Source organism: Anopheles marshallii, chromosome X (genome assembly GCF_943734725.1).
Source record: "Anopheles marshallii chromosome X, idAnoMarsDA_429_01, whole genome shotgun sequence".
Classification (NCBI taxonomy): Eukaryota; Metazoa; Arthropoda; class Insecta; order Diptera; family Culicidae; genus Anopheles; species Anopheles marshallii.
Window position 1 is genome coordinate 13,220,017 of NC_071325.1, and position 13,195 is coordinate 13,233,211.

A 13,195-nucleotide genomic window follows, 5' to 3' on the forward strand; every position below is an offset into this window, starting at 1 on the left:
TTGGACGACCTACCTGCAGCTTCGTTTGCATTTATTATCGATTCCAGAGTGTTCCGATAATAATCGGGGCGTTTACTCGTGAGGTGAGCTGCCTTTGCTGCTTCTCAGCTTATTTTGTGCGTGATAAATCGACCCAATGAGCTGTTGACAACAGCAAGCAAATCGATTGGAAGCTGGCCGTGTGGATGGTAAAGCTACTAAAATCAATCACGCTGGCTATGAGGAAGTGCAGGAGTTTATTGAAATTGCAAAATATCTTGATTTACGGTTCTGACCTAACCGGGGCTCAGGTTCACTTATTTTCTCTTTTTTGCGTTTTCGCTCAAGACGTTCCATTTTTTAACATAAGAAGCATTCCTAAGATGGCTCGCACATCTCAGCAAGGTCACCATCTTGCTGGGGTCTATTTTATTCTCTTCTTCACCTCCGACGACGACATCGCTTAACCTCCATCCCACTACTTCTCAGCTAATGCACTTAGTGCACAGGCGTACGGCTAATTGCATAACTCCAGGGGCGATCGTTTACGGCTCTTAATGTGCGGCAATTTAGTTCTTAAATGTGCTACAATACAAATGACATCAAACGTATTATCTTTAACACTTTTACGGCTCCCAACCAGAAGGTGTGCTTAAGTCATGTTGCGTGATTTCTTCTTTTTTTTTTTGTTTCGTTGTTTTATTTTGATTTCCGGTTTGTGGACATTGTTGCCAATAGCCCTGCATTATGTGTTTTTTTTTGTAAGGCGTAAGGGGGCACGTTTGTTTCTTTTTTCTTCCATTTAATCCCGATGCAGCGGCAAAGACTGCGCTGTGTGCGCGTAATTAATTAACAATCGCGTAGTGCCCGGTGTTTGTACAAGTGTACACAGCTCATCAATACACGATTGCAATTAATGCGCTCAACCTTTTGACACGCGATTTGCCCTACTGGGTATCGGGCACGGGCACAAACCAGACAAAATATTGCCCCATCGAACGAAACGCTTAAGCGCTGCTTCGTGCATTTTTCAACCCCTTTTTTTCCTCCCTTACCCATCCATCTTTACTCCTTCACTCCCTTTGGTTTCAGCAGTACAGCTAGAAGTGGCGTACTTCGGATTGCCTTGTTCCGGACCTGTAACAAGTGCGTACGGGTCCAGTGGCGAAAACGCAACAAAAAACAACATCAGCTTCCCATTCAATTAGCGGACAAAAACCGGTTATAAACCATACACCGGGAGTTCCTGCTTGGGAGCATGGACTGGTTCGAGACCTTCCCTTATCGCAGCGAGTTTGGGCATACCGTCCGGTTAAAAATGGTTTTTGTACACGGGTTTCGACTTCAACTGCAACGTATTTTGTTGCAATAGTTTTTAAAGCATCAATCCATTGTGAAGAACCTATTCGATTGCAGACAAACAATAGCTTATTAGCCCTTTGGGTGCCATCAATGAGAAACTATAGCAACATGAACACCACACGCAACAAACTTCTTCCCCAATACTCACCCATTCTACCCTCAGCTGGCAGCACCGGCATGGACCGGGTGTTTAGATTGCCCGAAAATTATTTCAAACACCACGTGCAAATCTTCCCGCCCCATTTGTTTGTACTTTGCGTAGCGTACCATGCGTACAAATTAGACCAGGGAACCGTTTAAGATGCCCAAACAAAGATAACACACCACAACGCCCTGTGCGCCTTTTTCGCAAAGGTCGACCGTGAACTGTCCCGGTTCCGCATCCAGCTGGGCGCTCCTGACAGCTGGGAAGACAAATAGATTTATAACACATAATATTGCCTAAGCCTGGGTATTATTTAATGCGAACCATTTCACTGACTGGGTGGTTGGGCGCCTCGGGAATCTGGGGGCGAAGACTGGGTGCAGGGTGGATTTTCAATGTGCTTTTTTGCTAAATCTTATCAAATGAGCTACCTTGGAATGTTATCGTGCAATGGAACTCTTCAACAACAACAACCATAAACCAAGAGATTCGATAAAAATACATCATCAGCATGAAATCATGCCTATTGCGTTGCACGATGGACATTTGCCTATATAAAAGTATATTTTGTATTATTATTATATAAAATTGTACACAGTACATTTCAAATTATCATGCACTCAAAGTTTCGATTTGTGAAAAAATCGGATCGGAGAGTTTTAAACCATTATCAGACCAACTATTTCAATTATTGACCAAAATTCATATATGAGTTAGTTAGTTAAGTATTTCTTTATTGTACAATTTTTTGATGTGACATAACATTGAAAATTTAGAGTGATGGGTTCGATTAATAATCTTTCCGCACTGATACTATTGTTGCTTAAGCGTAATCAGGTGTTAATTTTTTATAATTACTGTTTGGACTTGATAATGTGAGCAAACTCAACAAAAAAAACTCATGTGCAAAGAATTCAATTACGATATGGTTACCTGATTCTTGAAGAATATTTACGAAAAATATATCTTTATGCAGAGTTTATGGGTAAATTCAACAACTTCGCAAGGAATAATAAAATCTTCTGTACTTCTTGAATTAACAGCAAGGGTAAATTACAATACTACAGTCCGTGACATAAGTATAATACACCTAGTTTTATGAAAATATGTTCTGCAAAGTTTAGTTCTAGTTTATTTTTTTAGTTTTACATATTCATTATTATTCAGCTATTGCGGCAGACCATATTAGTGTTAAATAAAATAAAATAAAAAAAAGTTGAATAAAATGAAAAAATACATCTTTCTATGCGGGCGCATATTTTTACATTACTTTAAAAAAAAATTACCAGGTCGAAAATCGCTTCATGAATCATAACTGAAAGACAGTTTACTAAAAATCGTTGGTTTCAGAAGCGTATTCTCAAACCCGTTAAACATGTTTATTTATTTAAAGGCATCAACAATAATCAAAAAATGAAACATGTTTTAATCGTTTTTATAACAGTTAACTAGTTCTTGTCTTGCAATTCTGTAGGGTCTGAACCGAAGTTACGTGGATTTTGGGACCATTTTTTCTCTGGCAATTCTGATAACCTTTCAAAATGATGGTAATAGGAAAACTATTGCCCGGTGTTAATTTTATTTAATAATTTAATAGTATTTTATTATTAAATTACTATTAATTATTAATCTATACCCGAACACAATATTTTGGCTCTTCTAAAAAAACATTATCGCTCGTTATCGTCAATCGTTATAATTGTTATTTATGTATTATTTTTTTAAGTTATTTATTTTCTTTTTCTTCTTTTTTTTACCACTGTGTTACATATTACAGATCCATATCTTCCAAGTAGCGCTGTTATATCACGAACATTAGGCATTGGGCGTCCCCATAAGTGATTATTTTTTGGTTATTCCTTTCTCTAATTGCCCAATAGCTTCTGTGCAACCCAGCAGTAGGTCGCATGCTACAACACCAACACTTTGAGCATGTTAAATTTAATGTCCCAGCAAAAAGAAAGTGCTCAGAAAAAGAAGTGTGCAGCTTAAAGCTGCACATTTAGCAAAATAAAAACGTTAATGCGAATCCTTCAAGTTATCATTCCAAGAATTATTTAAAAGCGCCAAGACCTTCCTTTTCCAACAATATTTTACTTGCAATCAAAGTTTAGCAATGCGCACCCACGCCGTAGCGTGAAACCTAACTTCACATGAAACGTATCCAAAAAGGGGAAAGCAATTTCCCACCGGAAAACGCTAATTATTTACCAAACGAGATATGTTTTCATGGCTCGCCATCTCCACTCGTACATTCCTATGAATATTTTACAACGCACATATGCATAAGAAAAACCCGTGTGACTTCTTAGCGTTGGCCGTAGCAAAAATGGTCTTTTCTAATAAATAATCCTCTTTAAAGTCAAACTTGTGCCCACCGTCTGGACAGCCACCGGTAATCGATACATACGATTTTACAATATGGTCAAGCCGCGTGGCAAGCCACACAAGAAAAACGAACACCGAAAATGCAAAACTTTCCCTTAACATTACCCGAGAATGTTGGTAAACTTTTGTCCAGTGTCGAGCGTCCGACGTCGGAGTGGCGGAGCAATGTCCAGAACTATGTCCGGAGCGTGCAGAAGAACCAACCCAGTGTACATGTATTCTCGTTCGTCAGCGTTTCCCAACGTGCCCGTACGACAAAGTTTACATTGTCCCGCGTCCCGTTCGCACGAAATCCCCATCCCAGCTCGGTGTTACCGTAACCAACATACCGGAGATTTCAAGCCAAAAACCAATGATTATTCGCTTTTGGGCAATAATGGTCTGCCACCAACCGGTGGTACGGTTACTTCGGTTTGGCTAGGGGAACGAGAGTTCCCAAGGGGTCGTCCAAGGTTTGGGTAGCATTTGGTGGTAGATCTGTTACGCCATTGCCGCCGTGCTGAATACAGTGTAATCTTGCATGATTAGACACAAATACACACACACAGGGACCAGATTCTGCATCTTTGTGCACGCTATCTAGATGCAAACATGCAGACACCCGAAAAGAAGTTTTCAGCGCAGTACATTCAAACGGTTCCGCAACTCACTCAGCCCAGGTCGTTAAATTTCTAGCAAACAAATCGTGTTATAACACAAGCAGAATCTTACGTTGACGCAGCCCAAAAAACCCTTTGACGATCAAACATCACACTCACCAGAAGTCGTTACTCAACCAGCACAGAACCAAGATCCCACGGCGCTGGCAAAGATATCCTCGATCCTCGATAATGGTTATGCTCACCATCCCAATCTCACCCACCGGTACACAGAGACGTAGTCTCGCTGAAGTCCCCACCTATCCAGATCTGTAAACAATATATCCTGCTTTTCAGTGCTGTATGCGTCTGTGTTTGTCTTCCAAGATAAGAAAAGGCAAAATCCAAACATATTTATAGCGGCTCACATCATAATGTTAATGTGCTTCTGCAGGTTTTCTCGGAGCTGTTGTTTCGGAACAGTTTCTCCGAGATTTTTCATGCTTCCGACTCCCCGCCCCATCATGCACATGTGCACATACATGCAAATAATATCACACACACTCATACCCGCACACGCACATTCTACCGAAAAAGTAAATAAATAACTGGCGTATGTTAAACATACGCGCGCGCCGAAAGCTTAAGCGAAGGAAAATGTGTGACCTTTTCTTGTGAGTTTTTCTTCCGGAAAACCCCCTTCTCCTGACCTCACCTCAACCCGTTTTACTCGTTCTACTATCTCTATTTCTGCCCCTACTAGTCTGACCCAAGTAACAGCCTTGTTTAGGGCGCAAAGGCTATTAATAAGGGTTTCATGACAAACAGATTGCATATCTTTAAGGGGTTTAATTTTGCAATCATCATTCAAAAACAATATACTAACGCCTAAATGCATGCAACCCTACTAACAAAATGATCTTTTCCAAATATTTCACTCCTTTATTGCTTGCCTCCGTTGCCAATAAGGATTTTCAAGTTCTCAGTTTATTAATTATATAGTGGAACAAAGCAAAAATGCATAAAAACAGAGAAAGCATTAGATCGTATAAACGTAGGGACAAAAATGCTCAAACGCTGGTAGCCCCAAGTGAACGCTTGTGTACGTGTGTGAATAATTTTCTTTTGCCCCAACACGCTTTTCCGCTCTTCATCTCGCGTACTTTCCCGTGGTTGTTTCGACAGATTTTCCACATGAGCAGGGTCGGTTTTGTCGGCCTAAAGTCTTCCATATTTAACGCCACATACACACGCTGAACTCACTCTCCCGCCAGCGACGACGCGAGGATATACCACCTAATCAAACATACCTACTCACACAGACACACACCCACGCGTGAAGCGGAAGGTTTATTAAGAAAGCGGAGCACCCGGAGACTTTGGGCACGGTTTTGCTGCCGCCTCGGGAAGTTGTGTGCGATTTTTAATTAGAAATTATTATGCAAACAGTAATAAATGCTAATTAATATCAATAACATCAACGGGCCCGTACGGTGTCGGTGGTATGGCAAGACACTACCTCGATCATCACCAACAACACCATAAGCAGATGGAGGGAGGTTTCGTTTTCTTCTGTGCGCTTCGGTCGCTGGGCTAAAGGATTCACCCCTAAGGTAGGCAAGATAAGACGGTTTTTAGTCTGAAGCAACTCTACGCGGTAAGGATATAGCGAGTTGCGTGAGTGTGCGCGTATGTGGTGGTATCCGTTCCAGTTGTAAAAGGAGCGGCCAACGATGTGCACTTTCGAAACTGCTTGTAATCTGTTTGTCGAACAAAACACTCGCAGCGCAGAAAGCAACCAAGACGCGCCCAGCGGTGACAGTATGGAGGAAACCCCCGTAAAGAAAACGTTCTATTTGACGTGTTTTTTTTTGCTTTCTTTTTTTCATAACGTGCATTACCATACGCTTCCCTTCATGTCCAAAAAACTTGCCTTACATCCCATAAACGCCTTCCAATACCAACAGCAGGCTGGTTGACTTTTTACCACGCTGGATAAACTCATCAATCGCCGGCGTTTAGAAAAGGAACGTCGCACACACATGCACGCACTCGCCGGCTAACTTTTCATCGCAAAAGTTTTCTTTAGAAAACAACCCACCAACCACCATTCCCACCCGCCTTCAATGCAAATGAAAACCAAGAAACCGTATGCCTCACGTAAGCGTTTCGTAATTTCTCATTTTCGCACGTGTGTGTGTGGGTGTTGCTTCGTGTTTGGCTAAATGCGTGTATGTATGAATGATTATCTTAAACCGCGAAAGAAAATTAGGAAGGAGGAAAAATAGAGTGTTAATGGTGCGGTCTACCACCTGTGAATCGATTTTAACAAGGTATTTTTTCCATATACCATCTTTAAAATTTAAATGCTGCTGTATAGTTGTATAGAATGAATGAATGGAATTCATTTTAATAATTAATCTCTTCCTTTTACTTACTTCTTCATACAGTATTTAGTCTTTTTCTCTCTTTCTTTCTCTCTCTCTCTCTCTTTATCTCTCTCTCTTTCTCTCTTTCTATCTCTCTCTGGGGGGTAGAGGGGAAGGGTCAAAACATACTTCAAGTTTCGAAAGTTTAAATTTTCAGCAGACATCTGTCAAATAATAATAATTTTATAATAATAATAATACACAATCATTTACAATGGATAAAAATGTTCAAAATGAGACATCAACAATGGCAATGGCATTTTACTTTTTTCATGAATATAATATTATGTACGTTTCTTCAAATATTGAAACTATTTTAGCAAACGGGAAATATGGCCTGCTCAGATCTGCTAGCAAAACCTTTGTGTAGACATGTGCCAGGCAGCTGACTGTAGTTTCTACTAGGAAAATTATCCAATCCTTTTTCCAAGGCGTACTTTGCTTTTTTGTGAAGGGAGCTGACAGCAAATAAGCCTGAAAACGTCAAAAGGCTTGTAGAAAAAATTAACTTAAAGTATGATCTATGCTAGGATAGGTCAGTTCCCTCACACTCTTCCATAAAAAGTAACAAGTCATTTCGTTTGTACGCTACTGCATTCTTCTGCACTATACTACTGCCAAAGAATTTTGGAGAATGGCTGATCTCATCGGGTCTGTAGTTGCCAGAGCTGCAAAAACATGACGTTTGTAACTATCGAGTGGGTGCAGAGGTCTTTAATTCAGGTTCGCTGGTCGCAGTACGCGCAGACTTGCGGGATCCTCTTTCACTCTACCTGATTTTAAATCCCGGTGTTATTTGCTTGGCCTTGAAACTCTTGATACTCGCTACCGCCATTCCCAAACCAAGCTTATTCCTTCCTTCTTGCTCAATTGTAGCGATGCTGCGCCGTAACTGTACTCAAATTTTTTTTTGTCGTTAGAACGGCCTGGCCGTATCAACTTATTTTACCACGTAGCCGGATAGTCAGTCCTTGCTGGGGGATTGGCCCGGATGGGATTTTGGTCCGATCCGTTCGTGTGAAGACCGGCGCCGCTACCATCATGCCAGCGGGCCGCCCCAACTGTACTCAATATTAATAATAATAATAATTATTATTATAGTAATCAAAATAATTATAATAGTAATGAGCTGACATGTATACGATCTTAGCAAATATTAACTACTTTGTTAAAACCTATTCATACTATTAAAAAAAAAGTTCAAACATTGTCGTAACTCCTGTTCAAATGTTTTCCTAATTGCGTAATATTGCTTTCACCACCTTCAACAACCATTTTTTTCTTCGCTTTTAATATTACCTTTCCTTACCAAAACAATACAATTTATTATTACAAACATTTACACATTGCACTTCCACCAAAATTCGTGGTGGATTGAGGGCTGGTCGGTGGTGGACTGATACAGGCGCCGGTCTCGACACGATAGGACTGGTTAAAAATCTCTTCCGGACCAACCACCTGTAGTAAGGTTTGTCTAACCGATTACGTTGTAAAATAAGTCTAGTTATCTAGAAATGACTTGAACTGAAATCATGAACAAGTTTTTTATCGGTAGTTGGACCAATTCTTTATTAAATATTACTAAATAATTACACCTACCGGGATATCAAGGGAATTATTATCAACTAAAGCAATCAGTTTCCATTCTTTAAATTTCGAAACATTCTTAATAGTTTTAAAAATACATTGTATTTTGTACTCCTCCTTGGCTGGACAATAATCTTCAGGAGGACATATAACATCACACAACATTACTAAATAGTAACTTTCACCATGGGATGTCTTAATGTCTATCGTAATTGGGTAAGCTGTCAGTTTTGGTAGAATGGCTAATACAATTCCGTAAAAATTATCCCGCGTAACTTTAACTGATGCAGAATCCCATATTAAATGGGCAACAATAATATTCCACGCATCCAATTTAACTTTCCCCATCTACCAATCGTGTCCAGCAAATTCCTCAAATAATTACACCTGGCAAGTGCCACCCCGACTGCACAGACCTCGGGGAAAAGCGAATAAAATTGGCATGAAATTATAATGCGAATTATCGTCAGCATTGCCCCGTTGAGATCAAGTGCCGGTCCGGCCAGTAACGAACCGGGTCAATCCTTCCAGAGTACAATCGATACCGTCTCAAATACGGGCCAGCAACCGTATACGTTCGATTGACACCGCCATTGACAAACGGTGAGCACGTCAACGGGCACGGTAATCACATTTCCATCCATGGCAATCCATAACCGTACGCGGGTATCATACGGTAACGTCAACTCAATTCCGTTTGCAAGCTAGAGCGCATCGTTTTATTTTGCTTTGTATTGGTTACACTTTGTAACTTCTTCGTCGAATCTTTTTACACGTGTTTTCTCTACCGTAGCGAGCCAGATAAATGATTGCTACAAACCTCATTCCTTTACTGTCCACTTTAGCTTACGATTGGTGCACACTTCGCAGCTTCCCATCCCTATCGCCGCGTGGATGAATTATGAATCGGAAATAAATATCATATTCAGCTGACATTTTCAATCCCGTTCGCTCTGTCCACCCTTTTGCCTCGTACCGGCTCCAGGTGCAGTGAGAAAAATGTGGCTTTCCTTCCATTTTCGAAATGCTATCGTAGAAGAATCGGTTCCAATGCAGGGTATCGCGTGGCGGGAGGGATTTCGATCAAAAAGAATATTCAGTCTGCACTTACGATTGACAAACAGTCGGGCGCGCTGCACAAACTCACACTCAAACTATGAAATCGAAACGCAGCGTGAAACAATTTCAAACGTCACCGTAATGATCGCAAGCGCGCACGGTTAGTGTCCGACTCAGCTGACAGTTGCATTTGAGATAGACTTAAAATTGGCTGCATTTGTCAGAAATAAATTTACTTCATTACTTAAATTCACTTACTTAAATGGATGTGATTTACCTATATAAACAAAGCGCATAATAAAAATATTACGCGCCTAAAGTAATGCAATCCGCAAAACAATATTGGCTGCACTGTCACGGTGTGACCGGTTGAAACGATTCTTCATTACACGGATGTTACCTGGGTTTCTTGAAGTTCTTCTTCACGGATAAACGAGCTACACACCCAAACCTGACTGAAAGGATGTGAGAAAAGATACTGGATGGGTGATGCTGCCCTTTTTTACCGAGAAATAAGGTCACTTTGCCAGCGTTCCCCTGCTTGGGTCTCACACCACAGCGAGGAAAACAGAAGCGATAGACAAGTTTTAATGTCGAATCCATATGTGCAATTTAATTTCATTTCTTTTGATGGCTTTCACTTCCTTTTGCCCCGTTCGTGGGGCAGCCGGATCGATCCTCGATCTCAAGGAACGGTTTGCTTCTGTTTGGCGTGTTTGCTCAAGGTGATGCTACGTCTACACCGACGGGCTGATTGCCTTCACGGTTCCGGGCAAAGGCTGGCAAACAGCTTAAAGGAATAGGAACCAGCTGGCCAGCTGACACGTACTGTGGCCATGGATGTGCCTGCACACTGATGGCCCCTTTCGGAATGAAACTCGATTTAGCACGACTTGGATTATTGTAGCTTCTTCGGGAGGGAGTTTTCGCTGGTGCTAGTGCTACTACGCTCTGTTTACCCCGGTGCACACCGAGTACTTCCGCATTCTTGCACAAAACCGAGGGTAAATCGTTCATTTTACTCCTACTACTGTGCCCGGGCTCCGCGACCATACAAAGTACAAAGTGCTTGGACACTATTCTCATTTCGATGCCGTCGCGCTGGCCTCCTACATGGCTGTACGGTATGTGGGAGTGTGTACGGCTAGGTTTATCCCTATTGTCTTGTGTGACTTCGACATTCCGACGCCTTAATGGAGCTACCCAGCGTACTCGTAGGAGTACAGCTGCATCCATTCCACGAGCTGTCCGCCATTTCGGTAATGGGTTTCGGAGGACCACAAATTAGATTTCTGTTTGATGCAAAGACTTCTCCGTGCTGGAGCGACTTCTCACCCGGTTTCATACACCCTTGCGCCAGGATGCGATGACTTTAACAAGAAATCAGCGGATCAGACGCGCACGGTGCAAATTTTAACCCACGGAAGGAGCACACCTTTAAATCCACCGTCTGTCACCGTAACCATGGGAAACAAATCACTACTTTGCCAACGCCAATCCGGCCATCCGAAAACCTCCGGGTATGAATCAATCGTGCAAAACGAATGGGGACAAAACGTATATTGCAGGCAGGAGCGGGCTGATTGGGAAGAGCCGGGTTGAAGGATAATTGGATGAAATAAAATTTTAATGACTTTTTAATGATAGCCCCAGATGAGCGCAATTGCAAAAGAAAATGGTATTCCTAAACCGGCAAAGGAAAATACATAGAGCGGAGGACAGATTTTGTTTTACTTTTTTGAACTTTTTTTCCATTTTACTTGTGTGGCTGTAGGTGTCCTCGCAGACATCTTGCAGACATTTGATTCAATTCGTTCTATTCGATTGGTTTTAGTTGTTCTGAGGCATGTTGAAGCAATTGCGGTGATATTTTTTGTGCTTCGATTAGAAAGAACAGGCTACCCGTCAACATGAACTGACGTTGAGCATTCTTTTACTTGTTACGTATTACGACACAGGGTAAAACATTCTAAAGCGATCATGCCTTGGTCGTGATATCGATTGCATACATTTAGGCGTATAATTTTGCTCTGTGTGTTTCCCGTTTCATTACTTAGTTGAGATATTAGTATATTTCGTAACATAGCGTACTTTGCACGTCTTTTAAAAATTTAACATGTATAACTGATAAAATACATGTTATTATTCTTACTTTATTATTTTTTTTACCTATTTTATTACTATTTACCACAACAATTATTTAATGAAAAAACTATCACCCTTTTTTATGTATATGAAAAAAATACACATAACTGCGGCGCCTGTCTTCACACGAAGGAACCGGCCCAAAATCCCACGCGGATCAATACCCTGAGGCAAGGACTTGATTTAATTCAATTTAGACGCCTATATGTATGCAACCTTTACACATTTGGGAATTGTGAGATAAAATTTAAAAAACCAACATGTATTTAGCGGCAAACCAAACATGGTTAATGAAACTATTACATTAAACTAAGAAAAATCCAACAAATTAAGTCTCTCGTGTTATTTCAACTTTGAGTTTAATGTCATAATGAGAGTTTAGTGGAGTTGCGTCATCTCATTAGCATCACATAATAGTGTTACATTTTTTTCGGTTTATGAAAAAAATATTGTGCAAAAGTTAATAAACGCGGCTTTTAATAATTTAATTTCAAAACAGCTTTCTTTGGAAACACATACATAAGGCGTCCCTATAAGAAATTGATTGTGTTACAGCGCTTTTTAAGATTTTTGTACAAATGGAGCAAAACCAATAATGAATGAACGATGAATAATTTAAATGATGGACAGAAATTTCAACTTTGAAATTTCTTGGTTGCATTTCTGGTTGCGTTTTTTAGAATGTCTAATACATATGACATGTTGGCTTGATATCAAGATTTCAAGATGGAACGTTACAAAACATAATAAAGCCAACGGCAACAGTAGATAACAGCCTTTTTCAAAGCTACCTGTGTTCTCGAACATGCCTGTTTGTCTTTATATACCCTCATACCGTAGAAGATCCTCCCATCAAGAGCCTGAAGCAACATTCAACTAGTGCGCTTATACGTTTTAGTGTTGTGTGTACGACAGGCAAAAAAATACATCTTGTTGCCATACTGATACGTCCAAAATAGCTATAAATATGCCTTAACCATCAATATGTATAAACAACAAATACAGCAATGATGAAATGCAGTCAACTAATGTTAACGATTTCTAAAAAAAATATCGATCGAAACTGCCTACTATGCATTTGCATGAATACCTAGTCTTCTGTCAAATATAATTTTATTTCGTCTTCGAACTGTATTATTGATGTCAGTGCACACTTCACAGCAATATAACTATCTTCAAAGAAGAAATCACCTTCAATATTGCATAACTTCTGGCGCTATGGAAATATATTTATTATAAATATAATATAAATAATATTTTATTTAATATTGCATAACATATCTCTCATATGGAAAATCGACAACTGCATGCAATATACAGACCAAATTAAAATCATTTTTCACACGAATCACGTATTAAGAGAGTGTAAAAAATAAATATGCGATGCGCTCTACAAAAAATTCTACAAATATTGCGGTATTTTACTTTGCATATAAATGGAAGCACGGTGATAATAAACTTTCTCACTTTATAAAGAGATGAGAAAGATAAATCTTTCCTTACTGATACTAACGCTCTTCTAA